General features: G+C 40.6%; 1 pseudogene; it reads right to left on the reverse strand.

The window, feature by feature from the left end:
• Positions 1 to 24,205: 24,205 nt before the first annotated feature.
• LOC130835891 (transcription factor BTF3-like) lies at positions 24,206 to 24,668 on the reverse strand (annotated as a pseudogene).
• Positions 24,669 to 25,779: the final 1,111 nt, after the last annotated feature.

Raw genomic sequence — 25,779 nt, forward strand, 5'->3', positions numbered from 1 at the left:
GATTAGTACTGATCAGCCTGGATAGAGAACAATATTTTTGACCTGATGTAAACCAAAGTGGTCCAGCAATGTATCCTTTGCTAGTGGACCTAGTGGTCCAGCCATCCCAGCACCAAGCTGGACAACCACATAACATCATTTTAGGATCCCCATAGAATTGTTTTAGGGATCCTCATAAAACTGTTTTTTACTCTGCTGTGCCATCATATTATAAAAGGGAAACATGAAAACTTTGGCTTTATTTACCATATAGATGCAGTAGGGAAAATTGTTCCTCACATTGTATAGTATCTTTATGAGAAAAGCCAAGGATACTTCTCTGGGGTCTCAAAATTGTTCTACTTTTGAATCATTGGTTAGTTTTTGACTTATGAACACTGTGAAGAATGTAATTGTTTTTTCTCTCCTAGACAATATAAAGCCAAATTTGCAGATCACTCTAGAATATGTACCAGTTTTGATGAGCATTTTAGGTAATTATCTCATTCATGGCTTTATCCTACATTTTTGTATTGACCTATAGTTGATTTATAGTATTATCTAAGTTTCAAATGTATAGCATAGTGATTCAGTATTTTTATAGATTATAGTCCATTAAAAGTTATTACAATATAATGGCTATAATTCCCTGCTCTGTACAATGTGTCCTTGTTGCTTATCTATTTTATACATTGTAGTTCATATCTCTTAATCTCATACTCCTATCTTGACCCTTCCACCCTTCCCTCCCCCTAAAGGAACCGCTAGTTTGTTTTCTATGTCTGTCAGTCTGTTTCTGTTTTTCTATTACATTTACAGTATTTGTTTAATTTTTTATATTCCATAAATAAGTGATATCATACAGTATTTGCTATTTTCTGGCTTATTTCACTAAGCATAATATTCTCTAGGTCTATCTACAATGCTACAAATGGCAGAATCTCATTCTTTTTTATGGCTGAGTAACATCCCATTATGTGTGTGTGTGTGTGTGTGTGTGTGTGTGTGTGTGTGTATGCCACACCTTTATCCATTTGTCTAATGTTGGACACTTGGGTTGCTTCCATGTCTTGGCTATTGCAAATAGCGCTGCTAAGTGGTGCTGAGAAAACTGGACAACTACATGTAAAAGAATGAGATTACAACATTTTCTTGCACTGTATACAAAAATAAACTCAAAATGGATTAAAGACCTAAATGTAAGACCTGAAACCATTCAACTCCTACAAGAGAACATAGGCAGAACACTTTGGCATAAATGGTAGAAATATGTTTTTAGATCTTTCTCCTAAGGCAAAATAAATAAAAGTGAAAATAAACAAATGGGACCTAATTAAACTTAAAGGCTTTTGCACAGCAAAGGAAACCATTAACAAAACGAAAAGACAACCTACTGAATGAGAGAAAATATTTGCAAATGATATAACCAACAATGGGTTAACATCCAAAATATATAAAGCTTATATAACTCTATCAAAAAAATAAACAACCCAACCAAAAAATGGGCAGAAGACTTGAACAGACATTTTTCCAAAGAAGACATACAGATGGCTAGCAGGCACTTGAACAGATGTCCAACATTTCTAATTACTAGAGAAATGCAAATCCAAACAACAATGAGATTTTACCTCACACCTGTCAGCATGGCTATCATCAAAGAGTCTACAAACAACAAATGTTGGTGAGAATGTGGAGAAAAGGGAAACCTTGTACACTGTTGGTGGGAATGTAAATTGGTGCAGCCACTATGGAAAACAGTATGGAGGTTCCTCAAAAAGAATAAAAATAAAACTACCATATGATCTAGTAATTCCACTCCTGGGTATATAACCAGAAAAAATGAGAACACTAATTCAGAAAGATATATGCACCCCAATGTACATCCTACATTTTTAATCTCATCTATTCTTGGCTTTTCTTCTTCCACTTATTTGATCACAAATTTCACCTGAAATTTCACTGGAGCATATCAGGACATAAATATACTACAAACTGTTCTGCATGCTAGGGACAGAGGAGAAAACAAGATAGGCAAAGCTCCTTCTCTTTGGAAATGTATATTCTTATGAAAGGAAGTAGAAAAGAAGCACATAAGCCAATAAATAAGATCATTTCAGATAGTAAGTGCTGTGAATGCTGTGACAGAGAAGTTGATCATAGGAGTCTCCTTGAGAAGGTAGCCCTGAGCTGAGATTTAAGTGATGGGTAGCATCAGTTATGTGAAGCAGAGGGAAGAGCATGTCAAAGCAGTTCAGGCAAAAGCATCAGCAAATTCAAAGGCCATGAGATGGAAACTCACTTGTCTCCATCAAAGAAAAGAAAGAAGGTCACCATGCTGAGTATGGTAATGAGAACAGAAGGGTCAAGAAGAAGACAGAATACATGTGACACCTTCTCTGTGCTTGGTGTACAGTCAGTTTTCTTAGATGGTAGATGCCAACTACTGTGTGGCAACATCTTTAAGCAAAGACTGGAAAACAGAGATTGCTTAAAGTTATTTTTGCCACTCTCGGGAGTAAAACAAACAAACAAAAAAACCAACTCCAATTCGTTCCTCCATAAGCCAAGACATCAAGCAGAAAGCAAGAAAGGTGACAGGTAGAGTGGGGCAGTGTTAGCTGCCAGGGTTTGCTCTCCGAGCGTAAGCACAAAGCCAGAGCTGTGTAAAGCTGTCTAAAGGTGTCATCGACACACCTCCAGAGTTCTCACAAAGTCCTGACTCTTGAGGGTACAAAACTAGGACTGAGGACTGAGGTGGGTTTGTCCTCAGCCCCACGTCTCCAGTAGCAGATGCCCCAGGATGAAGTCAACTGACCTCCATTTCTGCTTCTGGAAAAGGTAATTAAAGAAACCATAATATAGCCTCTGCTTTTCAGGTGCTTGATTACTACTAAGACAAGACTATGCGCACACACAAAAAGAGAAATGAAGCTCAGTAGGAATCATTCCTACTCTCTGCAACAATGGAAGGATAACGCAGCACATGCCGTCTTTTACCAACACTCCAACTTTGGGGGGATACAGAAGAATATTCTGGAAATTTTTGTATAAAATAATCCTTTAGGAAAACAATAGCTGTTTATTACATGAATTAACAGAGTTGTATAGAAGCTTTGGGAAAACACAAAGCCTTCTGATCATTTTAAACCAACGACAATGTAGCCAGCATCCTGAAGAGCCTCAGACTCTCTGGTGGCTTTTCTTTGTTAAATGAGAAAAGTCCAGTAGCCAAACCCATGTAACTGAATTATCTCCAGCATCTAGGATGAGGTAAGATTCTTTCTTGCTGCCATCAATAGGGTGGGCTTTCCCAGTGGTGAATATGCTCTGTGTTAGAAAACTTCTGATCTCAACTCAGAAACACAAAGCAACTATTTGTGTCACTGCTCACGTGTGATTCTACAGAAGCGTATATCTTCCTGAGAGCCCCAGGAACTTCACAGTAGAGAACATTCCAAATTCTGTTCCCTCTATAGTGTCTTGGGGACCAACGAAGCTGATGTTTAGTTGAATCTGACGCCCTGCAACTGAGGGCTTTTCATCAGCCATCACGTTTCAGAATCTCATGAGAAAAGACATCAGGATCCCCCTTAATTCCTAGAGTAGATACGAACATAGAAGGAAGGATCTTATTTAATTCCCACTCTAGGGAAAATCTATAGATAAGATAACAAGTGGTAGAAACAGGACAAAGAACAAAAAACCACAGGCCCTTCTGCTGATGTGACTTCTTGATCTGTGTGAGTTTTCATGAGATAAGAACCATCTGGCAGTTATTGGCAGTCAGGTTTGGTGTTTTGGTCTTGTTCCTCTGTTGCTGTTACTGTAGTTCATTTGATGTAGAAAAACAGCAGTTAGAGTGGACTTTGAGATTTTTACTTTCAACATTCTCCTCTGAGACTTTAGAACTTTCACACAGAAGACATAAAGCTGATTTATCATGGGGTTCTGAAAACAGTCAAGAGAGTTGGGTGAATTTGCTTTGGTTATTTAAGGCTATGGATACTTCCTGAAAAAGAAAACCAAACCTAGTCTTAAAACACTTCATGTGTCCCAGTGATTCACCTAGAACAACAAATATATTAGTTTGGCTTTTTTACAAAATATTGAGAAGCTAACACCTGCAGGTTCATGTTTGTAAAGGGCTGCAACTTCTCTAAAATTCAAAATATTTCCTTCAGTTATTCTTTGTCATGGGAATTTTTTTTAAAAAAAAGATTTATTTCTTCCAAACACACAATTCATTTCGTAAAGATGAATTTTTCTAATAGGACTTGATTGAAATCCTAAGACCCAGCATTTGCCACTCAGCTTCTCAACCCACTGTGAGCTCCAGGATCTAGTAACTTTGATGGGCTTCTGTGGTTTATGTAGCAGATGCTTCTTAGCGAAGCATAAACAGAAACTGAAATGCAGGTAGACAAGACTTTTCAGAGTTCACAAGTATCTCCCATCCCCATCTGCTCCCTAGCCAAGAACTTCCACACCAGCTCTGAGTACACGTTTCTAGAACTTCATATTTACTCCATTTAAAAACAACTCAGAGCAACTGCACATCGACTTACATCATTTGGTTTCCAAGCAGCCTTCTCAGAGTAAGCTCAAAATCTCCCCCACAATCTAAACGAAAAGTTTGCTGCACAAACTTGGGCAAGATTCAAAATATAAATCACAGGTGCTTGTCAAGTTCATGTAAGCACTTGAAGGTCCCTGGGGACACGTGCACAAAAAACTAGAAAAAGCCCAGCTCCGGTCAGCATGTGGGTCCCCTTTCCTTCTGCACCTCTCAATCAGTCCAAAGTGAAGCCTGCCCCTCCTTCCTCTTTGTGAGCAGCAGCTGAGTATGACAGACACAACTTACGTAAAAACAAGGGCTGCAATCTTGTTCCAGGGACATCCTGGAGCACATCTTGTCTCTGCAGATTCGTTTACCTCCACGAAACAACAAACAAAAGAGGCAGCCGAACCCACAACTCTCAGGAGGGATTTCTCAGGAAAGTAATCGCTTCCCCAAGTGCTCCAGAGATTAATCGTTTCCCCAAGTGCTCCAGGACTCAGCTTCCTGAAATGTCATCATTTGTAACTGGACACGAAAGTCTTCTACCTCCTGGGCAATGACTGTGGAGGAACAGTCCTATGCAGGAGCATGGGGACGAGCTGCTGGAAAGCATCTCAGAGCCAGGGAAGGAGGACTGTCGGGGCTAAGAGACAGCCTAGTAAATCAGGCAGGGAGGGCAGGAATTCTGCAGCTCCACAATCTGTTGAGGACTTATATTCCCCAAATGAAAAGATACTGTGGAAAGAAAAAAATGCTGGGGAAAAGGAAGGAGTTTGAAAGAGACCTCAGTTAAGATCCATAGAAGTTTCCAAGGAGATCTTTTGTCGTGTTTAGTTACTATGTGCGACATGAGAACTGGAATGAGTCCTCTTTGTCCTCAACCACATAGAAGCAGAAGGAGCCAGTGGAGAGTCAAAAAGTCACCTGGTGGAAAATTCCTAGGGAAAAATCACCTGACTCTGCCATCACTGGTGTCAACCACTTCTTTACAAATTGAGACGTCCCCTCTTCCCTCTACATGAACAAACACTATTTGTAAAATTAGAAGATAAAGAGAAGTAGAGAGAAGAAAATAGAAATGTTCAGAAAGATTAAGAGAAGGATGAGAGATGAGAGATGAGAGATGGAGCAAGGTGGGGGTGAGAGAGAGAGAGGCATTGAGGTTGAGGGGCGTGGCATTGAGATTGTTTCTCTTTCTTTTTTTTAATGACCTGTAGTTGATTTACAATGTTGCATTAGTTTCTGCTGTACAGCAAAGTGATTCAGTTATACATGTATGTTCTTTTTCATATTCTTTTCCATTATGGTTTATCACAGGATATGGAATATAGTTCCCTGTGCTATACAGTAGGGCCTTATTGTTTATCCAAAGATTGCTTCTCTTTAAAAAGGAGGGGAGGGGGAGGAAGAGGAGAAGAAAGGAAAAAGAAAAGAGGAGGAGAGGAGAGGAGATTAGACGGGACGGGACGGGACTTAGCTGGTGGACTCAGCCTAAACAGCTGGGTAGTAAGTAAGCCATAAGGCTCTGTAGTGAGGTATCAATCAAACAAATTTGTATTAATCATATTTTGTCATGGTTACCAACACCTACTCTCATTAAATGCATTTATACAGTTAAAAAAAAAAAAAGGAAACAATAGAGTAGCTTCTTTTAGGGAAAGAGTTCTAAGCATGGGGACTATTAACTTTACCCACACTTGGATGAAGCTGAAGCTGACATTTTTAATTGAACTACTTTTATTTCTCCAGAATAAGAGAAATCCAAGGAAATAAAAGCCCCTCTTTGGGGCATAAGCTTCAGCACACAATACACAGATGGAGTGTTCATGTGACTTTTCCATAACTCCTTAGAGAAGGAAACTAAGGGACTGTGCTACTGGTCCCATGGCATATGTTATTCCAGTAAATTCTAGTAGCAATTTCTTAACATTGTCAGTATTACTCCTACTTTATGCAAAGAAATCAAATCTCAAGAGTTTGATTGAGCGAAGTTCACACAGCTGTAAGAGCAGGGATTTGAACTCGGACCATGTGGCCCTGGAAATCGTGTACAGTCTCCTTGTCCCACACTGCCTGCGAACCTGAGCACCTGTATCCCACGAACCCACCTCTTCATTTATTTTATGAACTGGAAGCTTCATGCAACTTAACAAAGACCTTGAACTCTGGCAACCTCAACTATTTCAATCTTAATATTTAGTGCATTACTGAACAAAATATTGTTTTATTTGTTTTGTTTTTGCATTCAGTGTATTTCTTAGCCAGCTGCTAAATTGCTGACTAATATCAATTTGCTCAATTCGACCCCACTGCTGCACTTCAGTCATTCTTGTCCAGGTGACCAGTGGTTCCATCTTGCCAAATCCAGTTGGCAAGACAGTCCTCACTTCACATGACACGGCTGGTAGCATTTGACACTGTGGAATATTCCCTCCATTCAAAAGTCTTTAGTAACTTGGTTTTCAGAAGATTACACAGTCCAGTTTTCCTTCTGCCTCAGCTAATGGTCCTCTACAGTCTCTTATGCAGGCAGTGTCTCCTCTTCTTCCCTCTTCTTTATCCACTTCAACTCCCTAATTTATTTTATCTGCTGCCTCAGTTGCAAATACCAGCCAGATACCCCAGTCACAAACTCTGCCATAAGCTTCAGATTTACATTTTGAATTGCCAAGACATCTTCCAGTAAATGTCTAACAGGCAGCTCTAGCTGTACGTACCCAAAACAAAACCCTTGCTTTCCCCTCAAATCATGAATCTTTCTCAATCTTTCCAATTTTAGTAAATGTAACCTTCACTTATCCAGTTGTTCTAGCTAAAAATTCAGGGGTCATCCTTAAGTTCTTTGGCCTCTTACACAGCATATTGAATCCAATAGTAATACTTTTGACTTAACCTTAAAAAAATTCTGAAAGTTCTAAGAGCGTAGAGTTTAAATATTCTCATCCAAAACAAAACAAACAAATAAAAAAATCCAGTAAATGTATGAATTGATGGATGTGTTAACTCTTTGAGGGAACTCTTTTCACAATGTGTATGCATATCAAATCATCATGTGGCACACTTTAAATATCTTACAATGTTATTTGCCATTGTACCTCAATGAAAAAATTAATAAAATGAAACATTAAATCTCAGAAAAAAGTTCTAGAATCCAAGCATTTCTCCAGAATCTGCTGCCATTTTTCTAATTCCAGACAACGTCATCTCTCATGTATACAACTGCACCCACCCGCACCCCCAGCTTCCTCTCTTACACTTTCAGAATCTATTTCCAACACACTCAGAATAAAATCCAGCTCTTTGTCTACAGGATCTGGTCCTGCCTATCCCTATGATCTCATGGTCCATTCTTCCCTCTCTCATTCCTTCCCACCCCCTTCCTGTGGTCCATCAAACACACAAACTCATTTCTACCTCAGGGCCTTTGCATTTGCTAGTCCCTCTGCCTCGACTGCTCTTTCAGCAAAACTCATGATTCATCCTCTCATTTCATTCACTTCTTTTCTAAAATGTTATCACCTTCAAAGGCCTCCCCTAACTACCCAAACCAAAGATATCTTCCTCCATCCCTGCCCTGGAGTGCTCAGTGTGTTTGGATGTATTCCTAACATATATCGCTTTGTTTATTATCTGACCCCCACCGCAAGTTACCAATTCCGTTTGGGGAAAGACTTTGCTGTGTTTGTTCTAAGTGGTATTTATAGTGTGTAGAACAGTGCCTAACATATATTAGGTCCTCAAAAAACATTTGTCAAGTGAATAAATGAATCAGTGAGTTAGTGTCAGAGAACACAGTAAGCAGAAGAAAATTGGTGAGAGAAAACGTGCAGAGGAGGCCTGGGTCAAGTGACATTGGGCCTCAAAGGCCACAGGAAGTAGTTTGTATTCTATTCTAAATACAATAGAAAACCTACATAAGACCTCAGGAGAGACATTATTTAAACAATGTTTTGAAAGATGACTGACTGCTTTGTGGAGAAGGACATGCATGATTTCAGGCAATTTTTTGAAAATTTGTGTGCAAATCAGATTTTGGTAAATTGAATAATATTTTCAAGGCATTATAGCAAATCCTCAATATTATAAGATAAAGAATCCATGGGCAATGGAACTGCTGTTTATTTTATGGGAACAGATTTTCCTATTAAGGTGGAATAAAAGCAGAAACAACTCCAGCTACGAAGTACATAGATTTAAAAGAAAAATGTCTTAATTTAGAGGAAGAAGAATCACCTCTCACTTTTATCCCCTGCAACCGTATGGACCTAGATCTTTTTTTATTGTCTGTTTGAACAAGGAGAAAATATAATCTCACTATCAGACTTTTTAAAGTTGCCTTCACCTCAAACAGGTGAAAATAACATGTGGCTATAGAAGCAAAGGCATAGTGTGAAGAAACCAAGACAGGGAATAATAAGGCAAAAGAAGTTATCTTCACAAGCTGGACTCATTTAAGCTTATTTTATCTCATCAGAACAATATATAACTTCCCCCAGAATAAGAATGGAGGCGTGCAGCTAATTAATAAATTCAAAACAAACTTTGAACTACACAGAGGAAATATAAAACAGTACATGTCCTTGCTCTGTATCCTGGCAACAGGGGGCCATATTTTGTGATATTCTACAATCTCAAAAGTGGTTTAAACAGAAATGGCCACATCCCATGCCTACTTACGTAGCCCTTTTCTCATCTCCAACATCTATGAAGTACACAGAGCCATTACTCTAAAGGGAATTCTCAGGATTGGGAAACTGAGGCAAAAGCGTGCCTGAATAGCATGGGAAATGCAGCCAATTCATAGTAAAAAGAGGCCTCAAACTCAGGGTCCTGGCCTACCCTTGCACAATTCACCTTTCCTTTCAAAATGTTTACATGTGGAAGATGGATTCAATTAAGATAATGGAAGAAACCAATTCTAACCCCATGAGCTGTGCGCACAGAAATATGAAACAGATGAGCAGTCCCTTGGCAGTCAGTGTGATTTCAGGGGAAGGAAAGCTTAACAGCCCCACACAAAAAGGATGGGTGGGTTTGAGGCAGACTTCCTCATTAAGGGCTAACAAACCCAAACCAAAGATGACACATCCTTCTGTGAACAAACAAGGGAGTTGGGCAAATGTGGGTGGCATGTGAGTTTTAAAAAATGAAATTGGAAGGCTTGCACATGATGGTGGTCACGTGTTTGCACAGACACAAAGTGGAGCAGAGGATGGAGACTGCAATTTTCAAGAAAGCAGGGAATGGAAAATGAAAATCTGGTTCTTTTAGGAATATTATGTCCTCTTCTTAACTGAATACCAAAGTTCAATGTTATTGTATTGGCGGGAAGCTCCTTGAAGACAGGAACTATGTCTTACCACTTTTTTTTAAATTTCAAATACCAGGAATCCAATGAATGTTATATAATATTAATTGAAGAGAAGCAGAGGAGGCAGAAGCAAAAGAAAGTGGAGAAAAATGTGTTATTATCAGAGGGTTTTTCTCTGATCTTGCCGCAAGAAGTAAACAAGCAATTTTTACTTGGGCTGGGGGAGGCCACAGGTTCACAGAATTTGGGGCTGTCTTCATTTAAGTATCTAACCTTAATTGCTGTATCAAAACCACTCTCTCTATAGGAAAGAGTACTGTCTAAATCAACTTACACATTGCAAGTGCAGCTTTACCAATGGGCACAGGATCGTAATTCCTTTCGGATCTCAACAAAATTGAGATTGTGGTGTGAGATTTGTGACCTAGGTGATGGTGGGAGATGGGACAGGGACCCCCATTGCACTGTGCCTGGCAAAACTTCCCAGGGTCTCTTCCGATGCCCTGGCTTCTCCTTTTCCTGGCTTCCCTCTCCACCAGCTCTGCAAAGTAGACAGAAGGGAGTTATCATCATCCCCTCTGGAAGCCTGTCACTCACTCTGAAGATGCTTTACTTCCTACTGAAAAAATGCCAGAAGGAACTTTTGATCCCTGTAAGAAAAAGGCAACCTCCTTTCACTGCACCTGTAAATGCACACAGCTGAACTCACAGAGCTGCTGTTTTCAAGCAGTATTTGACACTGTACACTTTCAGGAGGTAGAATTCTTCTGGCTTCTGCTTTTAAACACAGGTAAGTGTACTCTTCCATGTGTCTTGATGCTGTTGCTGGTCATGCTTACTCTGAGTGATTTGATTAAGCTAGGATAATAATTCTATCCCATGAAGCATTATTCATGTCAGGAGAAACAGTACTGATCAAAAGATTCTAAAAGTAGGAATCTGGTTCAGCAGGTAAGCCTGGCAAATACTGCAAGTCCACACAGGTATGGTTCATGATATATGACCAGTTAATATGTGAGGAAGAAGGGTAGATTCACACAAGATACCTGAAATGAGTCCTGTGAAAACAAAGGGATGCAATGATCTGGGCTGACGCACTCAGGCAGGGATTTCCAGCTAAAGAGATTGGATTAAACAAATGTGTTTACCTCTCGTTGCTACTAACCCCTAACATTTAGAATGAAGGATAAAAATGATACCAATTAATAAAAACAAAAAGAATTATCGATGAGATGAGAGGAAACAATATGTCAACATTTTAGAAGATGGACATTCCAAGGACTGGTTACAATTGATTTAATGGAGTTCAGAAAAGGGTCCTATCTGTCTGAAACCAATTCCCACCTCAGATCCCAGCCAGTGATGATGGGATGTGAGAGAGGGCTGAGCCAACAGGATTCATTCGAGTCTTTATAAGGAACTGATTTCCAAATCCATTCCCTGATTCTCACAGCCAGCTGACCATTTCCTCCAACAGAGACATGAGACAGGAGATGTAGTCTCTGTGAAGTTGGACCAGAAGCACCTCTGAAAACAGAGGATTGTATTATATTTTGCATATTGAATACTTTAATGTTTTGCTGTGTAAGTGAACAGAAGTTCCCAGGTCTGGGCTTGCAATCTGGTAGTTGGTGAGGGGGCAGGAGGTGGGAGAGTAATTTATAAGGACCGGTAGATATAAATTATCATATGGGCAGAGAGCTCTGTCTCCCTGGGGACCTTATAATGGAGCAATTACACCTCATTTTTCTTCGTCAATAATAAAATGAGAAAAAAACAAATGCAACAATCAAAACTCTTTAGCAAGCAGTTTTTTTTTTTTATAAACACTTCACTATGGAGAATTTCAAATACATACAAAAGTAAAGAGAATAGTGTAATGAACCCATTACCCACATTCAAGAATTATGAACTTGAGCAATTATTAATTTATGTCCTATTGTGTTTCATGTTTACTCCCTTTCTTCCTTGGCACTTCTTTTTCCATTATTTTGAGGCGAATCCCACACATCATGTCAATTTCATCCACAAAGAGTTCAGTATGTATCTCTCAAATAGAAGTATTGTGAAACTTCATACATTTAGAACTAACATACAGGTATGCATAATGATCAAAGATTGTGTTTTTTGGTTGAGTTTTCTATACTCAGCTCTTTCAAATTAAAAAATAAGAAGAAGGTAGATCTTAGAGTCAGGACCTAAGGGAGTTGGAAAGCTATTTAGAGATACCATCGAAATGCCCTTAATTAGACAGTGCAATATCTTAAGGTCAAGATGTTTAAGTGACTTCCTAAAGGTGACAAGCTGGTTGGAGGTAAAGTCTAAATTAGTACCCGGGTTTATCTGGAATCAATGAACTTCAAAGAAACATACATTTATGACTGTATGGACTATAGGGTTTAGTCAACTCTGCTACTTACTACAGTGACTTGGTGTTGAGTGAGGTCAGCTAAGCTGGAAACATGTTTCCCTGAGTGATTTGAGTCGGAATTGGCTGAAAGAGAAATGTATTCGAGGTTTAGAAGGTGGAAGGGAAGCAGCAGCCATGTTTATTCTGGGAAGACTGCTTGAGAGTCAAGCGCTATTGTGGCTCACATCACGCACATTGTCACAGATCTGCTGGGTCACCTTGGCGGCGTGGGACAATATCCAGGCCTCAGTTCTTCCAGCTCCTCCCACATCTCCTCCTTCAGCTTCTCCATGGCAAGGAGCACTGGCAGTTTTGCAGTTACCCACGCCATCAAAGTAGGAAGCATGGTAGCAGTCAGAGACCACCATGGGTTCCAAAGAGAGACCAATGTGAGCCCTAGCTCATCTTCACGGGTTTCACTTTGTCCTTGACCTCCCACATTTAATGGCCTTCTTCGTTCCAGTTTCTTCCAGCTGACCTAGGCCCAGCACTAGCCGCAAAGGCAACTTATTTACATAATGACTTAACAAGCTCCTATAATTGTATAAAGTCAAATGTCTATAATAAATCTTTTTTATCCCTCAGTGTGGTCGTGCTTCTCTGATCAAACCCTTGCTGATACACCCGCATGAAACTGATCAAAAATGTGTGGTTTAAACACATTTGAGAAATTGCTATTGGCTACCATTTTGTATCTAGTCTCTTTTAAGAGAGCACAGTTCTCAAAATCAATAAGGCAAGATGTCTCTGAAATGCGCATGTGATCTTAATTGGCACAATATTTTAAACTTTCCACAGCCCGCTTAACTTCCGTTATTTAATTGGATAAATTCGTGAGAACATGTAAGCATTCAGCAGAGGAAGTTTGGGGGCCTCCTTGTTCGTAACTGTGGGCAAGCGTAATGGTGTGAAAGTTGGAGGAGTTATTTTGTTAGCACTTTAGAATAATAGAGCTGTTCAGTTGCGCCTCCTATTTGTCTACAGGGATGAGGTAGATCTTGACTTTAAAGTCAATTTAGGGGTTTCTGGAAGGTGTATGTGAAATACAGGGCCTGGTTGAGAGGATGTGCGTGAGGATCTCATGGAAATGAAATACTTCCTGGAAGAAGAGTGATGCAGGAAGTGGGGAAAACTACCTCATTTGTTCCTTCAACCCTTTGTCCAAAAATATTTACTGAGAGCATAATACTATGCTCTGAACTTGAGGTAGTGAACTGGACAAATGAAGTTCTGCCTGCATGGAAATTATTCTTGTTGAATGTAGACATGGATGAATGAATAGGTGAATGATAAAGAAACAAGCCAACAGAATGCTACAAACAATGCAACAGAAATCCAAAGAGTGATAAGCACTACAAAGACCGTGAAATAGGGTAACGGGGAAAGAAAGTGAGTGGACCCAGAGGGTATCTATTTTGCAAGGGTGGTCAGGGAAGACTTCTCTGAAGAGGTGACATTTGTACTAAGACATGGGTGATGAGATTGAGGCAGCCACACAAAGATCTTGGTGAAGAGCATTCCAGGCAGAGGAATCAGCCACCGCAGAGGCCCTGAGGTGGAAATGTGTGTAAACGTTGGATGTGACAAAGCATGAGGAGGGTGGAGACTTGCAGGGCTGTATGAGCCCTAACTATTGCTCTGGGAAACCATGAGAGATCTGAATCAAGGAAGAAATCTAATTCGATTTATGCACAGAAGTATCTCTTGCTAGAGAGATGAGAATAGTAAAAGTAAGACCAGGTACAAAACCAGCCATCTTCTTGAAGGCCTTCTCCACGATGTGGTGAAACTTTTTAAGAATTATAAAAGACCAGATCCCAAAGAAGAGGTCGTTTTCCCTCAAGGTTGTCCAAACAAAAAGCAAAGTAACAATCTGTGAGCATCCTTGACAATCAGGTACTGGCTGCTGGGTCAGCCCACTGCCACATAACATCACGTAGCAATCAGGCATCAATGCTAAGTTGCAGTGAATTGACTCCACAGTATAAGTGGACATTCCCCTATTTGGAGACCAGGGACCCTGACGAGAGCCTGTGAGGCCTGGAGTGGCATTGCAAGGCCACAATCTCCACTGAGCATAGCAGTCATGGTTGGAGAGAATTATTAATCTATGTTCACTGTGTGGTTGGAGGGTCTGGACCTCTCACCAACTCTTCTGACCTGAAAGGGGTTGGTAAAGCTTTTAGGAACTCAACACGAAGAACTGAGCTTACAGGCAGGATGCTTAATCACTTGAGAAATATCTCAGTTGTGACTGATTTCTCTCATAAGTGACTTTGTTCTGTTACCCTGTTGATTTCAAATATTTGAAGCTCAAATTTTACGGCTTGGGAAGACTGCAGACAAAACCCTTATGTACTTACTTGCAAAGCATGCTTGGCCTCAGAATGGGCTGTCAGAGAAAGGCAACAGGCATGGATCTGCACGGAACATGCCAGAGAGGCCAACCTAGCTCTGAGGCTAAGAATGGCCAGCTGCCCGAAGCTCTGTGTCTGTAGTTCAAGCACAGTTCAAACAGACACTGTGATCCAGACTCTTTAACTGCTAAGAGGTCTGAGCCTGGGAGTTAAGTAAGGCATAGGTTCAGATCCCTGTGTGGTAGAATCAGGATCCTGGAGGGCTTTGAGTGAGGAAGGGGGAAAACCATTTTTGCAGATATAAGGTAGGAGTTAAATCGTAGTTTCAACCCTAACTCAGTAGATCGTGCTTAGGGCTTTATACCAATGGGACCATAGGGAGCAAATCTGAGCCCCAGGCAGGGCACATGCTAGAATTACTCCAGAAACAACCTGCTTGTGGGATTGAGGCCAAGTTGGTCAGCATCGACCAAGCACCAAGCAAGGCTGAGCTGACAGCTGAAATTCTGCAGCTCCTGAGTGGAGGTGTGCCAGGAAGCCCCATCGCAGGCAGGTAGGTTAATCCTGGCGTTTATAGAAATTATCCTTTTTTGTTCATTATTGTACATTTCCCTTTAGTTCTCCTCTGCTGACGCTTGTGCCTGCTCATCATAACCTATTTTGCACAGAACAGGTTAAGACGCAGGACTTTAGGTAATGAGATATTAAGTACTAACTAAAAAGTAGACTGATAATCATTGAGATGAGACATTAGGTTTTATCCACTTCTATTAGGCTCTACTAAGCTTCTAGGCAGAACAGTGATGAAAAATCAATTTATGTTTGAGAGTGAAGTTTTGCTTCAAACCTTATCTTGTCAACTTCTACTTCATGGTATAAATCTGAGGGCAGCAAACATTTTCTGTAAAAGGCCACCTGGGAAATATTTGAGGCTTTGTGGGCCGTGTGGTCTCTGTCGCAACTACTTGACTCAGCTACAGACAATATGTAAACAGATGAACATGGCTGTGAGCCATTAAAACGTTATTTATGAAATCAGGTGATGGGTTGGATTTGGTCCACGAGCTGTAATTTCCAACTCCTGGCCTATATCATCACTCACCAAACATTTCTGATCACACATCTTGGGTATATATACAAACACACACACATACACACACACACATACACACACATATATCTACACATACATATATTACATATGTAAAAGCAATGTATATAATATAGTATTTATATTATAATATGTACACAAAACAGTAATTTTTAAAAGCTGAGATGAAAATGTAAATGAAAGTTTTAATATTTTCTTCCCATCCTTTCAGTTGATCAGCCTGTGTTCCCACTGGGGACACACACCACACTGTCCTCTCTGTGAACACAACGATAGCATGTGAGGGCGTGAATGTGTGTGTTGTGTTTGTGCACACAGAGGCCCTCATTTGCGTTACAATCCACTTCATGGTCCAAACAGTGAATAGTAAGTAGAATAAATGTGGCTTTGAAGTCAAGTACAAACCTAGATTTAAATTCCACCTCCCCTATTTATTAGATGTGACCATGGGGAGATAAATCTCTCTAAACTTGGCTTTCTCCTCTGAAAAGATTAACATAATAATATACAATTACATGTTTGACAAGTGGATTTTTTTGGCTGAGTTGGGTCTTTGTTGCTGCACGCAGGCTTTCTCTAGTTGTGATGAACGGGGGCTACTCTGTTGTGGCTCATGGGCTTCTCATTGCAGTGGCTTCTCTTGTTGCGGAGCACGGGCTCTGGAGCACAGGCTCAGGAGTTGTGGCACGTGAACTTAGTTGCTCCACAGCATATGGGATCTTCCCAGACCAGAGATGGAACCCGTGTCCTTGTGTTGGCAGGCAGATTCTTAAGCACTGCACCACCAGGGAAGTCCTGACAAGTGGATTTAAAATTCATTTTCAAGTGTTCAAGTTCCTAGAACACTGTAAGAGCTCAAAAAGTAAATCTCTTTCTCTTCCCTTTCCTCCAAGATCAAGTCTAGCTGACATGTCACGTCCATAGCTGTGAGCAGCAGTACAGTTTTCCCTTGTTCCTCCTCCAAATCATCTCTATTCTTCCTTCCCATCATGACCCAACCTGCTACCTGACTCCACCCCTTTGAGTAGACACCATGCAGCGATGGAAAGGATCTGGGATTTCACTCTTCACTTCTGCTTCCTTAGCCCCAACAGAGATCATTCCCTACATCATAATTTGCTACCTACCATCAACCAAGAGATTGGCTGATGTCTTTAATTTCTCTGCATTCTTTAGAATCATTTTTCTTGGTGAGGCCGCTGGTCCTAGAGTGGAACCCACATCCACTTGACCACTACTCACCAGCCTAAAGAAGTGATCAAACTTTCATTATAATGTCCGGGGTTTTTTCTTAATCCTTTGGAAGCAATCAAACCATTTGCTGTGAATCAAAAGATAGTTATCAGAAATTAGGATGTTGATGGCAGAAAGATCTCCACGGAGTGATAAACACACATTGTGCTGGTCCTCTCCGGCTGTCTGCTTTAATAGCTAACCTGTGATATAAATAATCAGCTCTGATGGCGCTTTGTAAGCATGTATCCTTGCCTTCTCTTACCTAGAGAGAGTGACGAACTTGGACCCAATGAGCAGTCATCTCATTTTCCTGAATCACCTTGGTGCCACTCTTACTACATCTTTCATGCAGAGAATTTTCAAAATGCTAGTTTATAGATAGAAACCGTGAAAACCCTCAGAAACTGTCAGGCAGGCACTGAGCGAAAATATGCTAAGGCTCTGTCACAGTCAGAAGTATTGAATGCCAGTTCCTTTCAATCAAATCCAACAGAGAAACACACAGTCATTGTTCCGGACGTTTATCAATCCAGTAATGAGATGAGCCAAGTGCGACCCAGACCAACCTATCTCAGCAGGATTTCCCAGGTCATCTTTCTTAGAACAAAGCTCTTCTGGTTCCATATTGAACAGGACAAGCCCATTGTGATTAGGCAGAGTGGTGCTGATAATGTGATCTGAGTCAGATTCCCAGGACCCCAGCAAGGCGACATGAGGGAATACGTGTGAACCTGCTTTGAGCTGTTCAGAAAGACAACTGAAAGTTCTGTTATTGATATTTTTAGCTGCCTTTGTGTTTCTAGCACTTGGCTTCATATGCTAGATTGGTACAGGAAGATCAAAGACTATCCTTCCCTTCAAAGAGTCCCCATTTGGGAGAAAATAAAAACCTCCTGGCTGCTGAGGACGTGCTTTGGTTTGCATTTCTACTCCCTCCTGAAGCCTCTCCTTTCCCCCAGTGATTTCACAGGGGCCCAGCATCAACTAGGCACGAATTAATGAAATGGGGTTTCTATCTGAAGAGGTTGAGAGTGGGTAAACTGAGTTTTGAACAATAATTCTTGTCTGAGGCTTACTTTTTCGATGCTTATACTCATGTGTCTCAATTTTATACTTGTATTTCAAAACCACCAAAAGGAACAAAATATACTACAATAGGCATCTGTGTATCTATCCCCCAAGTTTAGGACATTTTACCATTTTGCCATTTTGGCTTCAGAATCTTACTTTTAAAAATATGACATTTATAATTTTCACTACAATCCCAATCCCCCATCTCCTTCCCCTCCTAGCCCCTGGAAAAATCAGTATCATGGATTTAGGAGTTATCCCCCTTCGTAAGTATTTTTAAGTTTTGTTATAAACATATACAAATTATACAATTTATCACTGTTTCAAATGAATTTACATAAATGCTATCACTTTGCATAAATCCTCTGCCACTTGCTTTCTTCATCCAAAATTATGTTTTCGTTCTCTGTCGATTATATTTCAATACAGCAGAAAAGATGCCACATTTTCAAGATTTTTCCCTGTTATTCTATATACTGTAGCCCATTCAGTTTAACCACCATAGAGTCTTCCGCTGTGTCCCATGGTTTTTTTAACCTATATTCCTAATGATGCTCATCTAGATTATTTCCTATTTTACATTATTATAAAAATTATCTCAGTGAGGGTTCTTATACTTGGATCTTTGTAATACATCATACATATGCCTTACTTTCTAGTTATTTTAACAGTCTCCTCCTTTTAGGTGTACTGACGAAAACGAAAATAATAAAGAAATTTAAAGGAGACATGCTCAACTCACCCCTCCTCCTGATGTTTATAAAATGCGTATGTAGCAAACAACTTTCTGTGTCTTCCCAAACACTTCTTCTGAATTAAGAAAAACTGTTTGTTGACAGCAATCAAACAATCATCTGTGATAGCAGCAGAGCAACCAAAGCGTTCATGTATTACCTTTCTGAGGGTTGTTATTCTCCAAGGGTTTGCTCTTCCACAACCAAAGGGAGAAGATCTACATTCAAAGAAACTCTCCAATTTCCAGAATAGGGCTCGTTTCTGGGGTTTAATAATAAGGGAGTTTTTTCCAGGGTATCTTCAAACTGTGGTTTAAAATGGTTGATTCTGGAATTCCCTAACTATGGAAACATTCACCATGCTATGTTCCTCCCACGCGTGTCCTGGTGTCCTTGAATGGCTCTCCTTCAAACAAACGCCTATGTCCATTTCCAGCACTGAAATGACAGTCTTACACTGAAGTTGCTCAGATGCTCTGGGCCACAGCAACCCTAGTGGCCGAGATCACTTCTGGGAAAGAGAAGGTGAGCTCCATGTGGCTGGGCTGTGTCTGGAAACTGGTCCCTGAGCTACTGGGGGGATGTGTTGGTGCTGATTTTTTAGGTTCTAGGACCTGGGAGAGTGTGTGCGAAGAGGGGGATGCAATGCTGAAGAATTACAATAAGAGGGTTTTTGTTTTGTTTTGAGAGATTTGGAGTTTTATAGTGAGTTAATGAGGTTGTTTTCTTTCTTTTTTTTTTTTTCCTGGCCATGCCGCTTGGCACATGGGATCATAGTTCCCCAACCAGGGATCGACCACATGCCTCCTGCATTGGAAGCACAGAGTCTTAACCACTGGGCTGCCAGGGAAGTCCCTGAGATTGTTTTTAAAGAATCCCTGAGATGATTTTTAAAGAATAAGAAAAGGAGCCTGCATTTTGCAGTAAAACCAAAACCAGGAACGCACAGCACCAGCAAACTTGTAGTCTGGGGGATTTTCCAGCAGGCAGCGTGTTACTCCCCCTCTGCTCCTCCTCTCCAAATGCCACTCAGGGGCTAGGTCAAGCGCCCACGGTGCAGAGGGTGACACTGTTCCAGCGCTGCCCTTCTGAGGGGGCACCTTCTCCCCACCCCAAGCAGCCAACAGGCCTCCTACACTGCCTGGTGGTTGTGGCAACCAAAAAAAAAAGAAGGCCACCAAACTGAAGACCTGTGGCCTGTCTCTCCCAGAACCAAAGCATTCAGCTGCATGTGTGACCCATCCCCCCAGACCTCTTCAGGCTCTTGACATGTCCATCATCAGCTTAACTTTCCCATCCCCACGGCTTCTTGACCTCATCTCACCCCACGTAGGACACTTCTTCCATCCAAACACATCTAATCCCCCGGACTCCTGCCATGCTAGCCCTACAAGACCCTACCTACAAGACCTTGACCACCAACAACCTGTCTGTCAAGTACTTTGCCTAGCAACTCAAAGTCAACAAGAACATCAGCAGTTATTCTTGACTTTGTTCGTATGAAAAGTTTTGCTGTGCACCTACTAGGTGCCTGGCACGACAACGGGTTTAGGAAGAGGGCACAGCCTTGGTCTTGGGAGCTACCATGTTGAAAGAGACCACCAAGTCAACAGGCACCTATGATACCAGCTGATGAGGGGCTATGAGACACACCAGCCGCAGGCCACCCTTCCCGGAAGTGTTTTCAGGTGATTCCTGAAGCAGGGCACGGACACAAGCAGAGGGTTGTAGGAGCAAGAGTTTGAGCAGAGCAGCAACAGAAGCAGAGCCTCAAAGGCAAGAGAAAGCAGGCCAAGTGCAAAAGCTCTCCCTGTGACACACTGGTAAGAAGAAGAGACATGACATCCACAAAGGTAGTTGCATTCAATGCCCTTCAGGCCCTTTAAAAATGTGGAAACACGATCCAGTTAACCTAACCCCTCCCAAAATAGAATCATCTGAAATGAACACACACTAAGGGTCAGTGTCATCACCTGTGACCATACAGGCCTACGTGAAAGAAGAGGCTGGGAATTCGTTCCATATCTAACCAGACGGTTCGGGCCCTCCTGCCTATTTCCAAGTGACTGAGTCACAGGATAATGTCAAATCCAACCACAGTATTAAGGTGAGATCACAGTGGGTCCAGAGTAGAGGCGAGAAGAAGGGATTCAAAATAGTACGTTTCCTTGTATATTCATCACTACATTTAAACCTAAAAGGCCTAACCGTCTAAGAACGTTATCAGATGTGCTGACTCATCTCCAGGCAGGACTCCCCTCTCACACTAGTTAAAAGAGTGGTATCAATCCACACAAGTGACGCCGCAAGAGTCACTGCTTAGCACAGGTCTCAAACCAGGTGGTGGAGGTCAAGTTCAGCGTAGAAACTGAGAAAGGGACTTTACAAAGAATCTGAGTCGGCCTCAAAAGCTTATGACTCCATTTCTTCAGGGCCCGTGGTAATTGAGTTTTACATGGACCACCTGGGCAAGAACATAGGCCAGAGATGGACAGAGAGGACAAAAAAGAAAAAGTAGGGAAAAAAGAAAATGGAGTAAGAGAGACACAAGAGGAAAGAGAATTCAACTGATTCTTTTGGATCAGACCAAAAAAATAAATGGTAGCTCTTTTGGTTTCGACAGGACTGATGCTCAGTAGCCAAGTATAAACCACTTTTTGCTTACACTGGTACGCTGTAAATAATTCACTTCACAGAATTCCTATTCACTAGAAAACAGCACATTTAAGCCTAAAATATACCTAGAACAGATACTGCCCTCCTGTGGACAGAAATGGTATTGCTAATTGTCTTGTAATCATTTTTAGTAAACTTTTGAAGATTACGCATACAATTATTTTTTCATAAACATATTTGAGTGTTTTTCTATAAATAAAAAATGTTTCCAGATTACTAATTAAAATAAAATGTCCCTTAACATGGTGTTTTTCCAATCATGGATCATGAAGTCAATTTTCGAAATTCATTTTGTGAGTCATGATAACCTTTTATAAAAGGTTTTCTGTTCTACAATAGAACAGAAAAAAATAAGTAGAAAATATTAGAAAGGATTGCACAGATCCTTAGCAAGACCAGTGCATACTAAGAAATGGTCATTGTGAGTTTAAGAGGTACAAGACCCAACTGATACAACATGATACATGCATATCTTAGCTGGGGAGGGTCTTGGGATCTTTTCTTCACTATCTCACTAGATTTTTTGACCTGCAATAGTTAATTTGACCGTCAACATAATGGACCAACGTGGAAGACAGAATTCTAAGGTGGCCCCCAAGATTACTGCCCCCCAGTGTAGGAGCTCTGTATAATTCCCTCTTGACTGCATTGCCAGCAGGTGCCTAAGTGAAGACTGACTCCCCCGATTAGATTACTAACCTGTTGACTTTTGAGCTAATCAAAAGAGAGATTATCCAGGTGGGCCAAACCTAATCGAATCCGCCTTAACAGGGCCTGGGCCTCTCCTGAAAGGCTGATTTGAGGCAGAAGGAGGGAGCCACACGGCAAGGTAGGATCTTTAGGAGCTGAGGCTGACGCCAAGCTGACGGCCACCACAACAGGGCCCCTCGGTGCCACAAGTGCAAGGACGTGAACTCAGCCAACAGCACGAATGAGTGGGGAAGAAGACCCCGAGCTTCAGAAAGCAAGGCAGCCCGTGAGACGGCTTGTTTTCGGCCTTGAGAAACACTGAACAGAGAACCCAACTCAGCGGAACCCGGACTTCTGACCTATACAAACCGTAAGATAATAATCTTGTATTGTCCTAAGCCACTGAGTTTATGACAATTTCTTATGCAGTAATGGGAAAATAATGCAGGTCATGTTTCACAATTTAATTTTATACTTGACAATTAATCATGAAGCAAAATACAGCCCCGCTTTATCCTCTTCAAATATATCCGGTCTTTCCACGGAGTCCGGTTTATGAACTTCCGGTATTACTTAAGGGTGCTTATCACGGGTTCTGACTTCTTAACAGTCATAACTTTGTCATTACAATAGTCCAGTTGTCCTTTAAATTGATAAGTTATTAAAAGGTAAAAAAGATTACATGCACAATACAGAGAGATGATCAATTTCAGGTTTAACTCCTGGATCTAAAAATATGAATTGTGCATTATAAGAAAAATATTGACTCTGATCAGCAAACTTTGATTTCATTTGCATCTCCTTCTAAAAAGAAAAAAAGTGCAGGATTTTATAATATCTCATACTCGTTTGATTTATTGGACAATGAAAATTATAAACGAGGCAGTATAATGTTTCAAATAGTCTTAAAAACAAAAGCTTACACACTTCAAAATTAATGAGATACTTGGAAACACAAAATGTGAACTTAATGTTCATTGAATATTATTTTTTAAGAAGTAATGAAGCTGAATATTAGCTATAAAAAGGGATGAGATGGAGCTATATGTAATGAGGTGGACAGAACTACAGTCTGTCATACAGAGTGAAGTAAGTCAGAAAGAGAAAGACAAATATTGTATGCTAACTCACATATACGGAATCTAAAAATGGTACTGATGAACTCAGTGACAAGAACAAGGACGCAGATGCAGAGAATGGACTTGAGAACTCGGGGTTTGGGGGGGGCGGGGGGGTGAAGGGGAAGCTGAGACGAAGCGAGAGAGTAGCACAGACATATATATACTACCAACTGTAAAATAGATAGTCAGGGGGAAGTTGTTGTATAACAAAGGGAGTCCAACTCGAGGATGGAAGATGCCTTAGAGGACTGGGGCCGGGAGGGTGGGGGGGACTCGAGGAGGGGGGAGTCAAGGAAGGGAGGGAATGCGGGGATATGTGTATAAAAACAGTTGATTGAACTTGGTGTACCCCCCAAAAAATAATAAATATATAAAATTTTAAAAAAAAAGTAATGAAGCTATTGGAATTGTTTCTTAGCCATTCTGTGACTATTAATTAGCCTCATATTTACTGAATTTAGACGTATATCGTGTAGCAAAGGAAGTGAGAGCACCTAGCAAAATAAAATTCTTCCTGTATGTATATATATGTTGTATGTGACTTTCATGCTAAATAAGCTAATATGTGAAAAGCCGTATCTCTTTTTTTTTTAACCTTTTGACCCATTTTACTTATTTCTCTCACCCCACATCTCCCTCTTCATTTCTGGCAACCACCAATCTCTTCTCTATCTATTTCTATTGATTTTATTTTAACTGAGCAAAGAACTTTATTAACCTTTGTTTCAAGCTTTATTCCCAGGCTTCTTCAGCTTAATTAGCTGCAAAGAATGAATTGTATATAAGCAAAAAGTGAAAAGAGCTGCAGTGTCCAGGGGCTTGGGCTTAAAAATATTAGAGATGTAGATTTTTATCAGATCCATAAACAAAATTTAAAAGAGCAGTCATAATATAAAATAGCAGCTCCCAGTAACTTCTTCAAGATTTATCTTCTTCAGAAGTTGACTCAGTTCAATTTGCTTCATTCTTGGAAGCTCATCAAAATTCTCCACGAGATCTGGAACTTCATCATCATCATCCCCTTCAGTAGCAAGTGGTGCTTTTCATCCACAGATTGTTTGGGCAGAGCTTCAGCCAGTCTCCTTATACTGGTCAGACTCTGCGCCAAGCTGGTTTAAGATGCTCGGTAGCATTTCTGGCAGCTGCTTTGTCTCAGCATGGCCGGTAATGGTGAAAGTGCTGCCAGAGATGCCTGAACGTTAGGGTTGCTAAAGTGGATCACTGTTCCTTGGTTCGTGAACATATTCACTTCTTCAATACCAGAGATATTATTTACCCCTGACTTCTTTAAAGAGAAGTGAAGTTTTTTGTCATCTACTGTGGCTGTTCTATGAACCACATTCTTTCTGCGAGCAGTTCCTTTCCCACCAATGTGCAACTGTGCGTGAATTTTGGTGAGTTTCTCCTGGTTCATGATAGTTTCTTTCATCTTGTTGGAGTGGAAATGGGGCTGCATGGGGGACTAGTGTTGGCGCTCAGGGGGTCTCGGGCAGACTAGCTGAGATACGGCACACACACACAGGGCTGATTATTTTTTTTAATTCCATACCTAAGAGAGAGCATACATTCTTTCTTTCTCTGCCTTGTTTCACTTAATATAATACCTTCAAGGTCTATCCATAACATTCCATTATGTGTGTGTGTATCACATTTTTTAACCATTCAAACATCCATGGACACTTAGGTTGTTTCCATATCTTGGCTGTTGTAAATAATACTGCAATGAACATGGGGGTGCATATAACTTTTTGCACTACTGTTTCCATTGTCTTAGGATAAATACCCAGAAGTGGAATTGCTGGATCATATGGTAGTTCTATTTTTAATTTTGGGGGAACCTCCATTCTGTTTCCCAAATTGGCTGCACCAATTTACATTCCCAGCAACAGTGCACAGTGATTTCCTTTTCTCCACATCCTCACCAATACTTGTTATTTCTTGTCTTTTTGCTAATAGCCATGTTAACAGGTGTGAGATATCTCATTGTGGCTGTGATTTGCATTTTCCTGATGATTAGTGATGTTGAGTCTGTTTTCATGTACCCGTTGGCTATCTGGGTGTCTTCTATGGAAAAATGTCTATTCAGACCTTCTGCCCATTGTTAAATCAGTTTGGTTTGTTTTGCTATTGAGTTGTATGAGCTCTTTATATATTTTGAATATTAACCCATTTATCAGATAGATGGTTTGCAAACATTTTCTTTCAATCAGTAGGTTGGTTTTTATTGATGGTTTCCTTTGATGTGTAGAAGTCTTTTAGTTTGATGTAGTCCCATTGATTTACTTTCGTTTTAGTTACTTTTGTTGTCAGATTCAAAAAAATCATTGTTGAACTGATGTCAAGAAGATTACTTCTTCTAGGAGTTTTATGATTTCAGAACTTATGTTCAAGTCTTTAATCCATTTTAAGTTAATTTTTGTGTTTGGGTAAGATAGTGATCCAGTTTCATTCTTTTGCATGTGGCTCTCTCTTATTGACGAGACTGTCCTTTTCCCATTGTATATTCTTTGCTCCTTTGTGGTTAT

This window comes from Hippopotamus amphibius, chromosome 14 (genome assembly GCF_030028045.1).
Source record: "Hippopotamus amphibius kiboko isolate mHipAmp2 chromosome 14, mHipAmp2.hap2, whole genome shotgun sequence".
In the NCBI taxonomy this organism is placed as follows: Eukaryota; Metazoa; Chordata; class Mammalia; order Artiodactyla; family Hippopotamidae; genus Hippopotamus; species Hippopotamus amphibius.